Below are 12873 nucleotides of genomic sequence, written 5' to 3' on the forward strand. Positions count from 1 at the left end.
TACAAATCACAATCAAAATTCAGTCATTTAATTAATCAAATTCTCAATCAATTATCAATCAAGACTCAAAATGCACAAATGAATTCAAATCAAGGAAATGGGCATTACCTTCAATATTCTCATCTGTAGGCATTAATAGATGTGGATATTTAGATTTCATAGATTCCTCCGCTTCCTATGTGGCTTCCTCAACAAATTGGTTTCTCTAGAGGACCTTGACTAAGCTGACCTCTTTGTTCCTCAATTTGCGGATTTAGCGATTAAGAATTTGGATCGAAACCTCTTCATAAAATAAGCTATCCTTAATTCCAACGCTATCAATGGGGACTACCAATGAGGGATCGCCCAAGCACTTTTTCAACATCGAAATGTGGAACACCGGATGAATAGAGTCTATCTCTGAGGGTAACTCCAACTCATAGGCAACACTTCCAATCCGCCTCGAAATCTGGTAAGGACCAAAATATCGAGGACTGAGCTTCCCTTTCCTTCCAAACCTCATGAAAACTTTCATGGGTGACACTTTTAAATATACCCAATCACCCACCTCAAACTCTAAGTCTCTCCTCCTTATGTCGGTGTAAGATTTTTGGCGGCTTTGGGCTATCTTTAGCCTCTCTTGAATAACTCGCACCTTCTCTATGGCTTGATGAACAAAATCGGGCCCAATCAACTCGGCTTCACCAACTTCAAATCACCCAATTGGCGATCTACACCTCCTCCCATACAAAGCTTTATAAGGATCCATTTGAATGCTTGCATGATAACTAATATTATATGCAAACTCTATGAGAGGTAAGTGATCGTCCCAATTTTCTTTGAAGTTGAGCACACATGCCCTCAGTATATCTTTCAATGCCTGGATGGTATGCTTTGCTTGGCCATCTGTCTGGGGATGAAAGGCCGTACTCAAGTTCACCTTCGAACCTAAACCCTTCTAAAAGGATTTCCAAAATTACGAAGTGAATTGGGCTCTTCTATCTGAGATGATAGACAAAGGGACCCCATGCAATCTGACGATCTCCTCTATGTAAAACTTTGCATAATATTTTGCGGTGTCAGTAGTCTTAACTGCTAAGAAGTGAGTTGATTTCGTCATTCTATCCACAATGACCCAAATCGAATCATGTTGCTTTTGGGACTTTGGCAAACCCGTAATAAAGTTCATGTTGATCATCTCCCACTTCCATTCTGGATTTTTTATGTTTTGAGCTAAACCACATGGCCTTTGATGCTCTACTTTCACCTGTTGACAATTCGAGCACTTGGAAACGAACTCCGCAATATCTCTCTTCATCCCACTCCACCAATAGATTTCCCTCAAGTCATGGTACATTTTCGTAGAGCTCGGATGAATAAAATATCTGGAACTATGCGCTTCAGCCATAATCCTCTCTCGAACATTATCGACATCAGGCACACATAATCTATTTTGATACCTCAACACACCATCTCCCCCTTTGGTAAAAACCATTACCTCTTGTTTGTGAACAACTCCCTTCAATTTGAGAAGGACAGGGTCTTGGTTTTGCTTCTCCTTTACCTCTGCCACAAGTGAGGATGTAGACCCATCTTGAACGGTAACTCCGCCTTCATTGTTCTCTTCCTGACAAACTCCCAATCGGGCTAATCTATGTACCTCTTTTGCCAATTCCCTCCTCCCCTCCTCTACATGGGTAGTGCTACCCATAGACAGCCTGCTAAGAGCATCAGCAACAACATTAGCTTTACCTGGATGGTAGAGGATGCTCATATCGTAGTCCTTGAGTAGCTTGAGCCATCTCCTTTGCCTCAAGTTGAGTTCTCTCTGGCTGAAAACATATTGTAAGCTCTTATGATCGGTGAATACATCAACATGCACTCCATACAAGTACTGGCGCCAAATTTTAAGCGCAAAAACCACCACTGCCAGCTCGAGGTCATGAGTTGGGTAATTTATCTCATGAATCTTAAGCTGTCTTGAAGCATAGGCTATCACCTTCCCCCCTTTGCATCAACACGTAACCCAAACCAATCCTGGATGCATCACAGTAGACCACAAAGCCCTTTGTTCCATCGGGCAAAGTCAAGACAGGAGCAGTGATTAGCTTGGACTTTCTAGAAACTTTCCTCACAAATATCGGACCATTGTAACCTAGCCTTCTTTTGGGTCAGCTTAGTCAATGGCGATGATATGGATGAGAATCCCTTTACAAACCTTTGATAATAGCCGGCCAAACCCAAGAAGCTCCTTATCTCTGTCGGGGATGTGGGTCTAGGCCAATTCTTCACAGCTTCACTACTTGTATGGAGTGCATGTTGATGTAAGAAATAAACTTACCCTTAGGCATAACAGGACTTCCTTTCCACTCTATGACTGCCTCATACGGGAATTTGAACTTGACAATCTGAGTCCTACAATCAATAGAGGCATGACAGACATAAAGCCAATCCATGCCAAGGATCACATCAAAATTGACCATGTATAATTCCATTAAGTCAGCCAAAGTGTTCCTGTGATGGATCGACATAGTGCAATCTCTATAAACCTTCTTAGCTAGAACAGAATCACCGATAGGAGTAGCTACGCAAAAAGGCTCACGAAGATATTCAGGAACTTTATTGAATTTTCTAGCCACATAAAGAGTCATAAAAGATAGGGTGGTACCCGGATCCATCAATACATAACAATCAAGAGAAGAGACTCGTATCATACCCGTTATGATATTTGGAGAGTTCTTCTGGTCTTGACGACTACCCATGGCATATAGGCGGTTTGTACCTCCACTCGTACCTGAAGTAGTGCCCCTATGATTACCCCTAGTCCCTCTGATTACCCTATAGGTGCGCTAGCGATAAAGGGGGCATAATTGGGAGGCCTCTTCTGGAAGAAGGACCTGTTGCCCTTGGTTTGCCTCTGTTCATTCTCATGGCCCGCGGATTTTGCCTTCTTGCTCAGATGCTCCTCTCTTTCTTTCCTCTTCTCATCCTCTACTTGTTGAGCATACACCATCAATCTGGAAATATCCATATTCGAGATCAACAATGCTGCTTTGCATTCCTTCTTCACATGCCTCCTTAATCTAGAGACTAATTTTCTCATCTTTGACCTCATATCTAGGATCATTTCTGGAGCATACCTGGACAGTCAGATGAACTTCAGGCCATACTCCTTAACTGTCATACCTTCTTGTTTCTGATTTACAAACTACTCCACCTTCGCTTTCCTCAATTCTCAGGGAAAGAAGTGGTTAAGAAAAGCTCCTTCAAATTCATCCCACCTAGCAAATTCAGCATCCTCACCCCTACCATGTTCCCATTAGTTATACCAAATGTTAGACGCATCTTTGAGTTGATAGGACACCAACTCAACCCCCTAAATTTCCATAGCATACATAGCTTTCAGAATTTTCCACATCTCATCAATAAAGTTTTTGGGGGTCTTCATCAACCTTAGAACCTGTGAATGCCGGCGGATTCATTCTCAGAAAGTCTCAAATTCTAGTGGCTGCAGATGACTCTTGAGGACTAGAGCTAAGAGTCGGTGAACTCTGGTTACAATTTTGGGCAGCCATTAATTGCGTGAGCATTGCAATCGCCCCTCGAAATTCTGCCTCTAATATGGGTGCAGCCGGAGTAGCAGACACTTGGGTTGCCTCCGCATACCTCGTAGATCGGCCTCTAGCCCTTATTGGTCGTACCTTTGATTGGGGTATTTTGGCGTTGTCAACGTTTCTCTGGCTAGCTGTACATTTAGGAGGCATTATCTGTAACGTACAAATGCACGAATTAGAAAGGAGGTTTATAGAGTTTAACTCTATCGCACGAAGTCAGAGTATGTAAGAAGTGAAACAATTCCTAATGTCCTATAGCCTCCTGATTATAAGTGTGGTGCACAACACACCCATAAGCAAGACTCTACTAGACACGGCTTCATAGACTCCCTAGGACACTTGAACTCTGTGCTCTGATACCATGTTTGTCACGCCTCTGGAGGGTGCCCTAGACATGACCGGCACTTGAAAGCCATTTCTGACCTTCAAGCAAACCACCTAACTCAATCATTCCATCATTCAGTCATATACGCTCAAAGGAAGGCTCAATTATAATATGTTATTTACAATATGGGGGACGAAGGCCAAACATGTTTAACTCAACAAAATAAGTATAATAGGACTCCTCAAAATAATAGTACAACCTCCCCACACTCTAGTCTTTGAAGCCTCTATCAAAGTCTGGAAGGTGCCAATGACAAGCCCATGGCTACCAACAATCAAAATAAAGGAAACGACAACAACAAAACTATACAAGGAAGCTCAACATCCTCCAGAAACAAGGAGGACTCACCAACTAGCTGGGAATGTATATGGATATTCAACGAAGCGCCGGTTGATGATCTCTAGTATCTGTTGCTGCATCATAAAATGATGCAGGCCAAATGGCGTCAGTACATGGAATGTACGAGTATGTAAAATGGCTGGAGGAAATAAACATCAAGAAAGCATCGATATCAACTCAGGATCTCAACTCATATATATATACATAACAACTCACTCAAGTGACCTAAGTCTAACAAGAAGTGTTTTAGACCGGACCAAATCTCATACCACTCAACTCAACTGACTCGGAGTACTATCAAGACCTAAATGAGAGTTTCTCTTATTCGACAACCATCACTTATGAGCCAGTGACAGTACAATAATCAAACGTCGTTTCCACGTCCGTCTATACCTTTCTAGGGCATGAACGCCTCCCTAATCATGGATATCATAGATTAGTCAAGTCCTATCATTTCAGGATAATAAAATGGGAAATATCCGACTTTAATGGTTCGATCCCATGGGAAGCATTCTACTTTTACAGTTCCATCCTTACCTACATTGGCGGCGTAGTTTCTGGGTTTGAGTATGGACTATACTCTCACCCACTTCGGTGATCGATACTCCTCCCATGACTCCATGCTCATAAGACTCCCTCCAATCATCTCAAACAAGCCCTCACGGCTAGTTTCATGTGGGACATTTCCAACTCATCAGCTCTATTCTCATTTCAACTCAATTAAGTTATAATGGCAAGTTCCATTTAGGACCTCATCCACTCGTCAATTATATCCTCCAATCAACTCAATCAAACCTCATTTAGATAAATATTTATGATATCTCCTCAAGGCTCATCACAACTCTATGGCTTTAGCTCAACAATTCAAGTAGAATAACACATGTAAGGAAATTGACTTATGCAACATAATCACATGGTTAAAGAGATCAACAAAGCATAATAACAAGTCATCTCCATCAACTCATACTAATATGAAGGTTTTTAGGAACTTCTTAGCTCAATAACATCAACACAAACAAAATCAAATCAATAGGAGACAAGACTTATTCAAACATAAACAATACCAAGAAACTCTATTCTCATGGACCTCTAACCTCAAAGCAAGAGTAGGGCACATGGATGGACTCAACCCATGTTTTGGATAGCCTTACATACCTTAGTGAAGACTTGAATAAAACCTTGATGATAGGTCTTCAATGGAGAACTCAAATCTTGAAGCTCTTGAAACTCTTCTTGTTGAAAATGGAGAAGAAGAAGAAGATGATGAAGAAGAGAGAGTTTTCTAGGGATTTTCTAGAGAGAGAGTGGGGGCTAAAAATATGATCTCAAAATGGTCTAGGGTGATACATATATAATTTGGGACAATTCCCAAATTGCCCCTTCTCAAAGTTCTAAAAAATAGGCAAAAAGGCTCCTGGTGCAATAGTGGATGGATTCAACCCATGTTTTGGATAGCCTTACATACCTTAGTGAAGACTTGAATAAAACCTTGATGATAGGTCTTCAATGGAGAACTCAAATCTTGAAGCTCTTGAAACTCTTCTTGTTGAAAATGGAGAAGAAGAAGAAGATGATAAAGAAGAGAGAGTTTTCTAGGGCTTTTCTAGAGAGAGAGTGGGGGCTAAAAATATGATCTCAAAATGGTCTAGGGTGATACATATATAATTTGGGACAATTCCCAAATTGCCCCTTCTCAAAGTTCTAAAAAATAGGCAAAAAGGCTCCTGGTGCAATAGTGGCGCGTCGCGCCATTGCAGCGCCAGGCTGATTAAGCCTAAAACCTGCACATCTCATAGTGGTGTGTCTCACCAAGGACCAAACTACTGAGGCACATTCTTGGCGCGATAGTGGCGCGTCGCGCCCTTACAACGCCAAGGCCAAGTCTTTCTGGGTTCTGGAAATTGGCTTGAAAACCTTGCACACCTCGTAGTGGCGCGCTGCGCCAGGGGCCAAACTACTGAGGCATGTTTCTAGTGCGATGATGCGCCACTCTGGCACATCGCGCCACTCTGGCGCCAAGCCCAGTTTCCAACAATTGCAATCCAAGCCTGAAATCCCTACCGTGCTAGTTCGTCTTAGGATCGTCGTATCTTTCGACTCCGAACTCCAAAAATTACATTCTTGGTGGCATTGAAAAGAAGACTCGATGACCTTTAATTTGATGGGTTGTGGTCCACCCAGAATGTCGTCTTTCAAAATATAGGGTCGTTAGAAGTCAACTCCTTATGCGAACTCCTCTTCAAACTTAGCCACGACGAATCTTTTGGATTTGATTTGGTCCTAGGGGTCCTTCGTGACCCTACATCACCTCTAACACTTCTCAATTTCTCAAGGACTCATCTTACTCATGCAAATGCTTTACAATACTCGAGTTCGACCCTACCCGAATACAAGAAGGGTCCGAATCTTAAGAAAATTTTTTGAGGGGTGTTACATATATTCCTGATAAAAGGCGACGAAAACTCGATGACAAGGTAATCAAATGTATTTTTCTTGGAGTGAGCGAAGAGTCTAAAGCTTACCGATTGTATGATCCAATCACAAAGAAAATAATCTTGAGCCGTGATGTCATTTTTTATGAAGAAGAATCATGGGATTGGAATAGTGCAGAAAGACGATCATCCTCAATACATATTGATGAAGAAGAAGTAGAAAAAAAGAGTGAAGGGCCAAATCAACAAGATAGATCAAACGTGCAGCAGCGGCTATCTAATGATGTGATAACCAATCATGATGCAAGCACCTCAAATGAAGAAAAATCATCACGAGTGTCAACTGAACAAAATCAACGTCAAAGAAAGAGGCCATCTTGGATGAATGATTATGTAAGTGGAGATGAACTATCTGATGATGATGCTACTGCCAAACTTATTTTATTTGCAGATTGTGATCCCATTACATATGAAGATGCAACAAAAGACTCAAAATGGCAGAAAGCTATAGATGTAGAAGTTGAGTCAATAAACAAAAATGATATTTGGGAGCTGACGGATCTTCCACAAGGTCAGATGACCATTGGTGTAAAGTGGGTTTACAAGACCAAACTAAATGAAAAAGGAGAAGTTGACAAGTACAAAGCACAGTTGGTGGCGAAGGTTACACTCAGAAATTTGGTGTTGATTATAAGGAAGTGTTCGCTCCGGTTGCTAGGCTTGATACTATTCGATTGTTAATAGCTATGACTGCACAAAATTTTTGGTCAATTTATCAATTGGATGTAAAATCGATATTTCTTCATGGTAAGTTACATGAGCAGTTATATATTGATCAACCTCCTGGATATGTGCATCAAGGTAGTGAAGAGAAAGTATATAGGCTGAAAAAGGCTCTATATGGATTGAAACAAGCACCTCAAGCTTGGTACAATCGCATAGAGGCTCATTTTTTGAAGACGGGATTTCATAAATGTCCATATGAGCATTCACTCTTTACTAAATCTGGTATCTCAATTTGTTTGATTGTTTGCCTATATGTAGATGATTTATCTATACAGAAAATGATAAAAGTATGATGGATGATTTCAAACAATCTATGATGTCAGAATTTGAGATGTTCCATCTAGGTACGATGCGCTACTTTCTTGGTATTGAAGTTGTACAATCTTCTACAGGAATTTTTATTATGCAAAAGAAGTATGCTCGAGAAATCATGAAAAAATTTTAGATGAGGAGTTGTAACTTGGTTAGTACTCCAGTTGATCCAGGAGTAAGGTTGACAAAGTGGATCTTGAAGGCAAGAAGGTTAACAACACTTTATTTAAACAGATTGTTGGAAGCTTAATGTATCTAACTGCTACTAGACCAGACATAGCATATGCTGTGAGTTTAATTAGTAGATATATGGGATGTCCAACATAATTTCATTTTGCTGCTGCAAAAAGAGTGCTATGATATGTGAAGGGTACCATTGATTTTGGTATTTTTTATAAGAAAGAAGGAAAATTTGATCTTATTGGTTTTAGCGACAGTGACTATGCAGGTGATTTAGATAGGAGGAAAAGTACTTCTGGTTATGCTTTCATGTTGAGTTTAGGGGTTGTATCGTGGTCATCAAAGAAACAACAAATTGTTACTCTATCAACAACTGAATCGGAGTATATTGTTGCAGCGTCATGTGCTTGTCAAGCTATTTGGTTAAAAGGAATACTTGAAATACTACATCAGCTTCAGCAAGAACTGACAAGGATTTACTGTGACAATAGTTCTACAATCAAGCTCTCCAAGAATCCAATTTTACATGGAAGAAGTAAACACATCGATGTGAGATATCATTTTCTTCGAGATCTTGTCAACGATAGAGTTTGTGTTTTGCAGAAGTGAAGACCAGGTTGCAGATTTATTAACTAAGCCTCTCAAGTTGGGTCCATTTGTGAAGCTGCGCGGATTACTTGGTGTCTCCCAGAGAACGATTTTAAACTGATGTTATGAATAACATCTAGTTTAAGGGAGGGTGTTGAGTGTTTTAATTTGTTTAGGTCGTTTAATTTTTTATTTTGTTTAGCAGAATAAAAGAATTGGTCTTGGTGGACCTATTCTTTAGGAAGATTTTATGCTTTCATGATTTTTAGGAGAATCTCATAAGCTTAGGATTTATAGATCAGTTTGTTGCTAATCTTTAGGAGTTAGTTTCATTTGTAACCTGCTATTTATTTGGAGACTTCCGTCAATAAATTCTAGTAAGTTTCTGATATTGTTGTCTTCTCAATTTCAACAGCCACACATGAAGAGAACCAAAATCAAACAAAAACAAATCATACTTTGATCATATTACCACCAAGCTAACCCAACAAGCGTAAAGAACAGGCTGATGAAAATCAAATTCTTAATTTTCAATCAGCGTAGAATCACAACAATTCAAAAATATATCAACAAAAATATGTAAATTTACTCGGCTGATAGCGTAATGCTATGAGGAATCATTAAAGAAATTGTGCACAGTACTACACCACTTTAAAGTACCATCCTATCCATTCATTCCCTGTATTAGATGTAACAAACAAAGAGAATACAATTTTATCTGATAGCATGAGTTTTAAGTAATTAATTTGTGGCAGGAAAGAAAAAATTAGTGATGAAGTTACGCGCTCCATAACTGTTCACGATTCTACCTCTAAATCTGAAACAATGCAGCAGAAAAATTCCGTGATATTCATAACAAGTTGTAAGATAAGCAAGTCAAACACTTGTGAAGGTTAGTAGGTGGTCGAATATTATCTTCTTGCCTTCTAGTAGTATTAGTATTAATCTCGTAGTTTCTTGCTTTTCGATTTCTATTAATACCTATTGTATGTTACTTCGATCATCACATTATTTTATTGTTGTTACGGTTCCTTTTCTGAATGTTATGTAACGATTTTGATATTAGTTGCTATGTTTGTCTTGCGTTTGTATGTTATTTTTTGAAATTACTTTGTTATGAGTTGTTTGAGTTGAGGGTCCTTCAATAACAGTCTCTCTACGTCCATGAGGTACGAATAAGGTGTGCGTACAACCTGTCCTATCTTCCCAAGTCCCATCTGATGGGATTACACTGAATTTATTATTGTTGTCTCGTTGAAAGGCATGTACTGCATTTCTCACTAAAGAATCCTTTTACAGGAGAGAGAGAGAGAGAGATAGATACAGAAACAATTTAGTCAACACATTAATGGTGGTCCATTTCTTTTATCAGGAGCAGTCTATGATAGAGAAATAAAGAAATATACAAAAACTCAAAGTTGATAACTTTATGTACTCGTTTATTTCTTCATAAGTCTTCTGGTTCAGTTGTGGTGTGAAATCTGCCCAGTCAGAGTCTCCAAGAACAAATCTGTAAAGAAGAAAGATTGTTTCACCACTCTCATGCTTTTGTGTGCACAACAGAGAAATAACACAGAAAATAAAACAGAGCGGGAAGGTAGATAGCCAGATGACACCCCATTAAATTTTTTGACAAATACCGCTCTATGGCTTTGAGTAAATTTTCCTTCTCCTTCCATCAAAGGGAGTGGTACATAAGAATCCACTGCCATACAACAGTCCTCTCATGACCCAAACCCAAACGATTAGTATTATCAGCGTGATATTCGATTCCAAACATAGTTGGTGTATCGACGTGGTATCTGATCCAATTATGCCGGTGTGACACCTGATTCAAATGTACCGGCGTGGTACTAGATCCAATTGTGTTGGTGTGACATCCATTTCAAATATACCGGCCTGATATTCGATCCAATTGTGTCGGCGTGGCACCTGCGACAAAAAATCACACATCACAATCACAATGCAATCACCGCACTTGAAGCCACAAGTAAATCAACGGGATCATTGTATGAGATTATCAACATGAAGTCATTTCACATTCACCCATTTATTTCATGAATACGCATTACTCAAGTATTTCACACGAAACAGTCAACATTAACACACATCAATATATATATATATATATATATATATATATATATATATATATATACACACCCCAATACTGGACCCCCATGATTATCACAAGTCTCAGGATCTCATTATAACCCAACCATTTCTTACACATAAACCTTACAAGAACCATCAATCATCTCCACAACAAGCATTAAGGTTAATAATCAACAACTAGACTATCACCACTAGTCACACAATAATCATAATTCACATAGTATATGCTTGCCCTAAACAACAATAACAACACATTTAGCCATTCAGACTCCGTGCCCCATGACCTATACATGAAATCTTCCGACAATCTACAATAGATTATGCAGTGAGAACATGTCTATAATTACTCAGTTAAGAAACCTAGCTTATCTGGGCATCAAGCTGCTGCAACAAGTATGTTGTGCCGCTAATTATCTTCCTTCATCTTTACTTTTTCGAAGACTAAATCATCTAATAATAAAAATTATAAGAGTAGTTAACTCCAACAAATACTCTTGGATTCAAAACCACTAGTTCTACTCTCTAATCTAGTCAAAAATTCTATATTTGAAGTGGTTAGATCAATTTCTAGCCCCAAAGGACATAATCTATTCGTACTAACTCAATTCAAGAGATTTTCAACTTATTAATTCACTTTACTCCATAAAATTCCACCTAGGTTAACTTTCTACTCCCACCATGATCAGTCCAATGTTATTCTAAAGATTAAAGAATCAAAGGAGTGTTAGATTTATGGAATGACTTACCTTGAAAAAGAAAATCAATGAAAAACTGAAGAAATTGGTCATCCCTTGCCCTAGTCTGACCTTGGACGAGTTTTAAAAGTAAAATAATATTTTAGGTCTGAAAATAACATTTAACTGTGCACAGCCCGTTGTAGTGGCCTCGCTATGGCGGCCTCGGCATGAACAATCTTTAGTAAAATGATCATAAAGTTTTACTTCGAACTTTAAATGATGTAAACTTGGTGGCGTTGGAATAAAGACTCATAAACCTTTAATTTAATAGATCATTGGACACCTAATTCATTATAGACTGAGATATATGGTCATTGAAAGTTGACTTTAGCTTAAACTTAAGTCCGAAACTAAAGCGATAAGGCACTATAACTTAACTTCGTGGTAGGGGCATTGTACGACCTAAATTCATAACTAATACACTCACATACTAAGAAATTGATCCTAACCCTATGGCGAATGATATTCATATATCCTTATCGAAGATATTTTCAGTAATGACTGAATAGATCGTTATATTTACATATTCAGAAATTTGTTCATTTAGCTGAGCTTAAACTTCTTAAATATATGGGATTCAAAAATGATGTGATACTCAATGAAAAATTAAGGCAGGTAAAGAAATACAGAAAAGGGGGAGGGCTCACTCAAGAGGTGACTTTTTTCTATTTTCACTGTTCACATTAATTAATTGTCGATAATTATAGTGTAAGTGAATAGTTTGATTCGTGAAGTAGTTTAAAATATTACTTCAAGCAAGTTGAGGGACTTCCGAAAATAATTTCTTTATCTCTATAATATAAGACTAAAAGATTTACGTATACTCTACTCTTTTCGAACCTTACTTTGTGAGATTTCATTGGGTATGTTATTGTTGTGGAGTAGTTTGAAATATGGTCAACTTCAAATAAAGGGCAGCCCGGTGCACTTAAGCTCCCGCTATGCGCAGGGTCTGGGGAAGGACCCGACCACAAGAGTGTATTGTACGCAGTCTTACCTTGCATTTTTGCCAGAGACTGTTTCCAAGGCTTGAACCTGTGACCTCCTGGTCACATGGCAGCAACTTTATCAGTTACTCCAAGGCTCCTCTTCAAATATGGTCAACTTCAAATAAGATTATAAAAATTAAAAATAATATGATAAAATAATTTTATTTGCAGTTACATGTTTTCATTGCTTTTTTTTTGTTCATGTTTTCATTGCTTAATAACTTTTTTCCTACTTTTTTTAGGAGCTACCGACCTTTTCTGCTCCCTGACTCAAGTCCACAATTTCTGAGTTGTTGGAGGGTGCTTATATGATAACATGATATTTACTCTTGTATACTTAATAAAATCTTCTTCTTTTTTTTTTTCATTTTCAATAGAAGCTTATCAACATCTATTTGATTGTGAAGACAAGACATC

The sequence above is a fragment of the Solanum dulcamara genome, chromosome 7, assembly GCF_947179165.1.
Source record: "Solanum dulcamara chromosome 7, daSolDulc1.2, whole genome shotgun sequence".
In the NCBI taxonomy this organism is placed as follows: domain Eukaryota; kingdom Viridiplantae; phylum Streptophyta; class Magnoliopsida; order Solanales; family Solanaceae; genus Solanum; species Solanum dulcamara.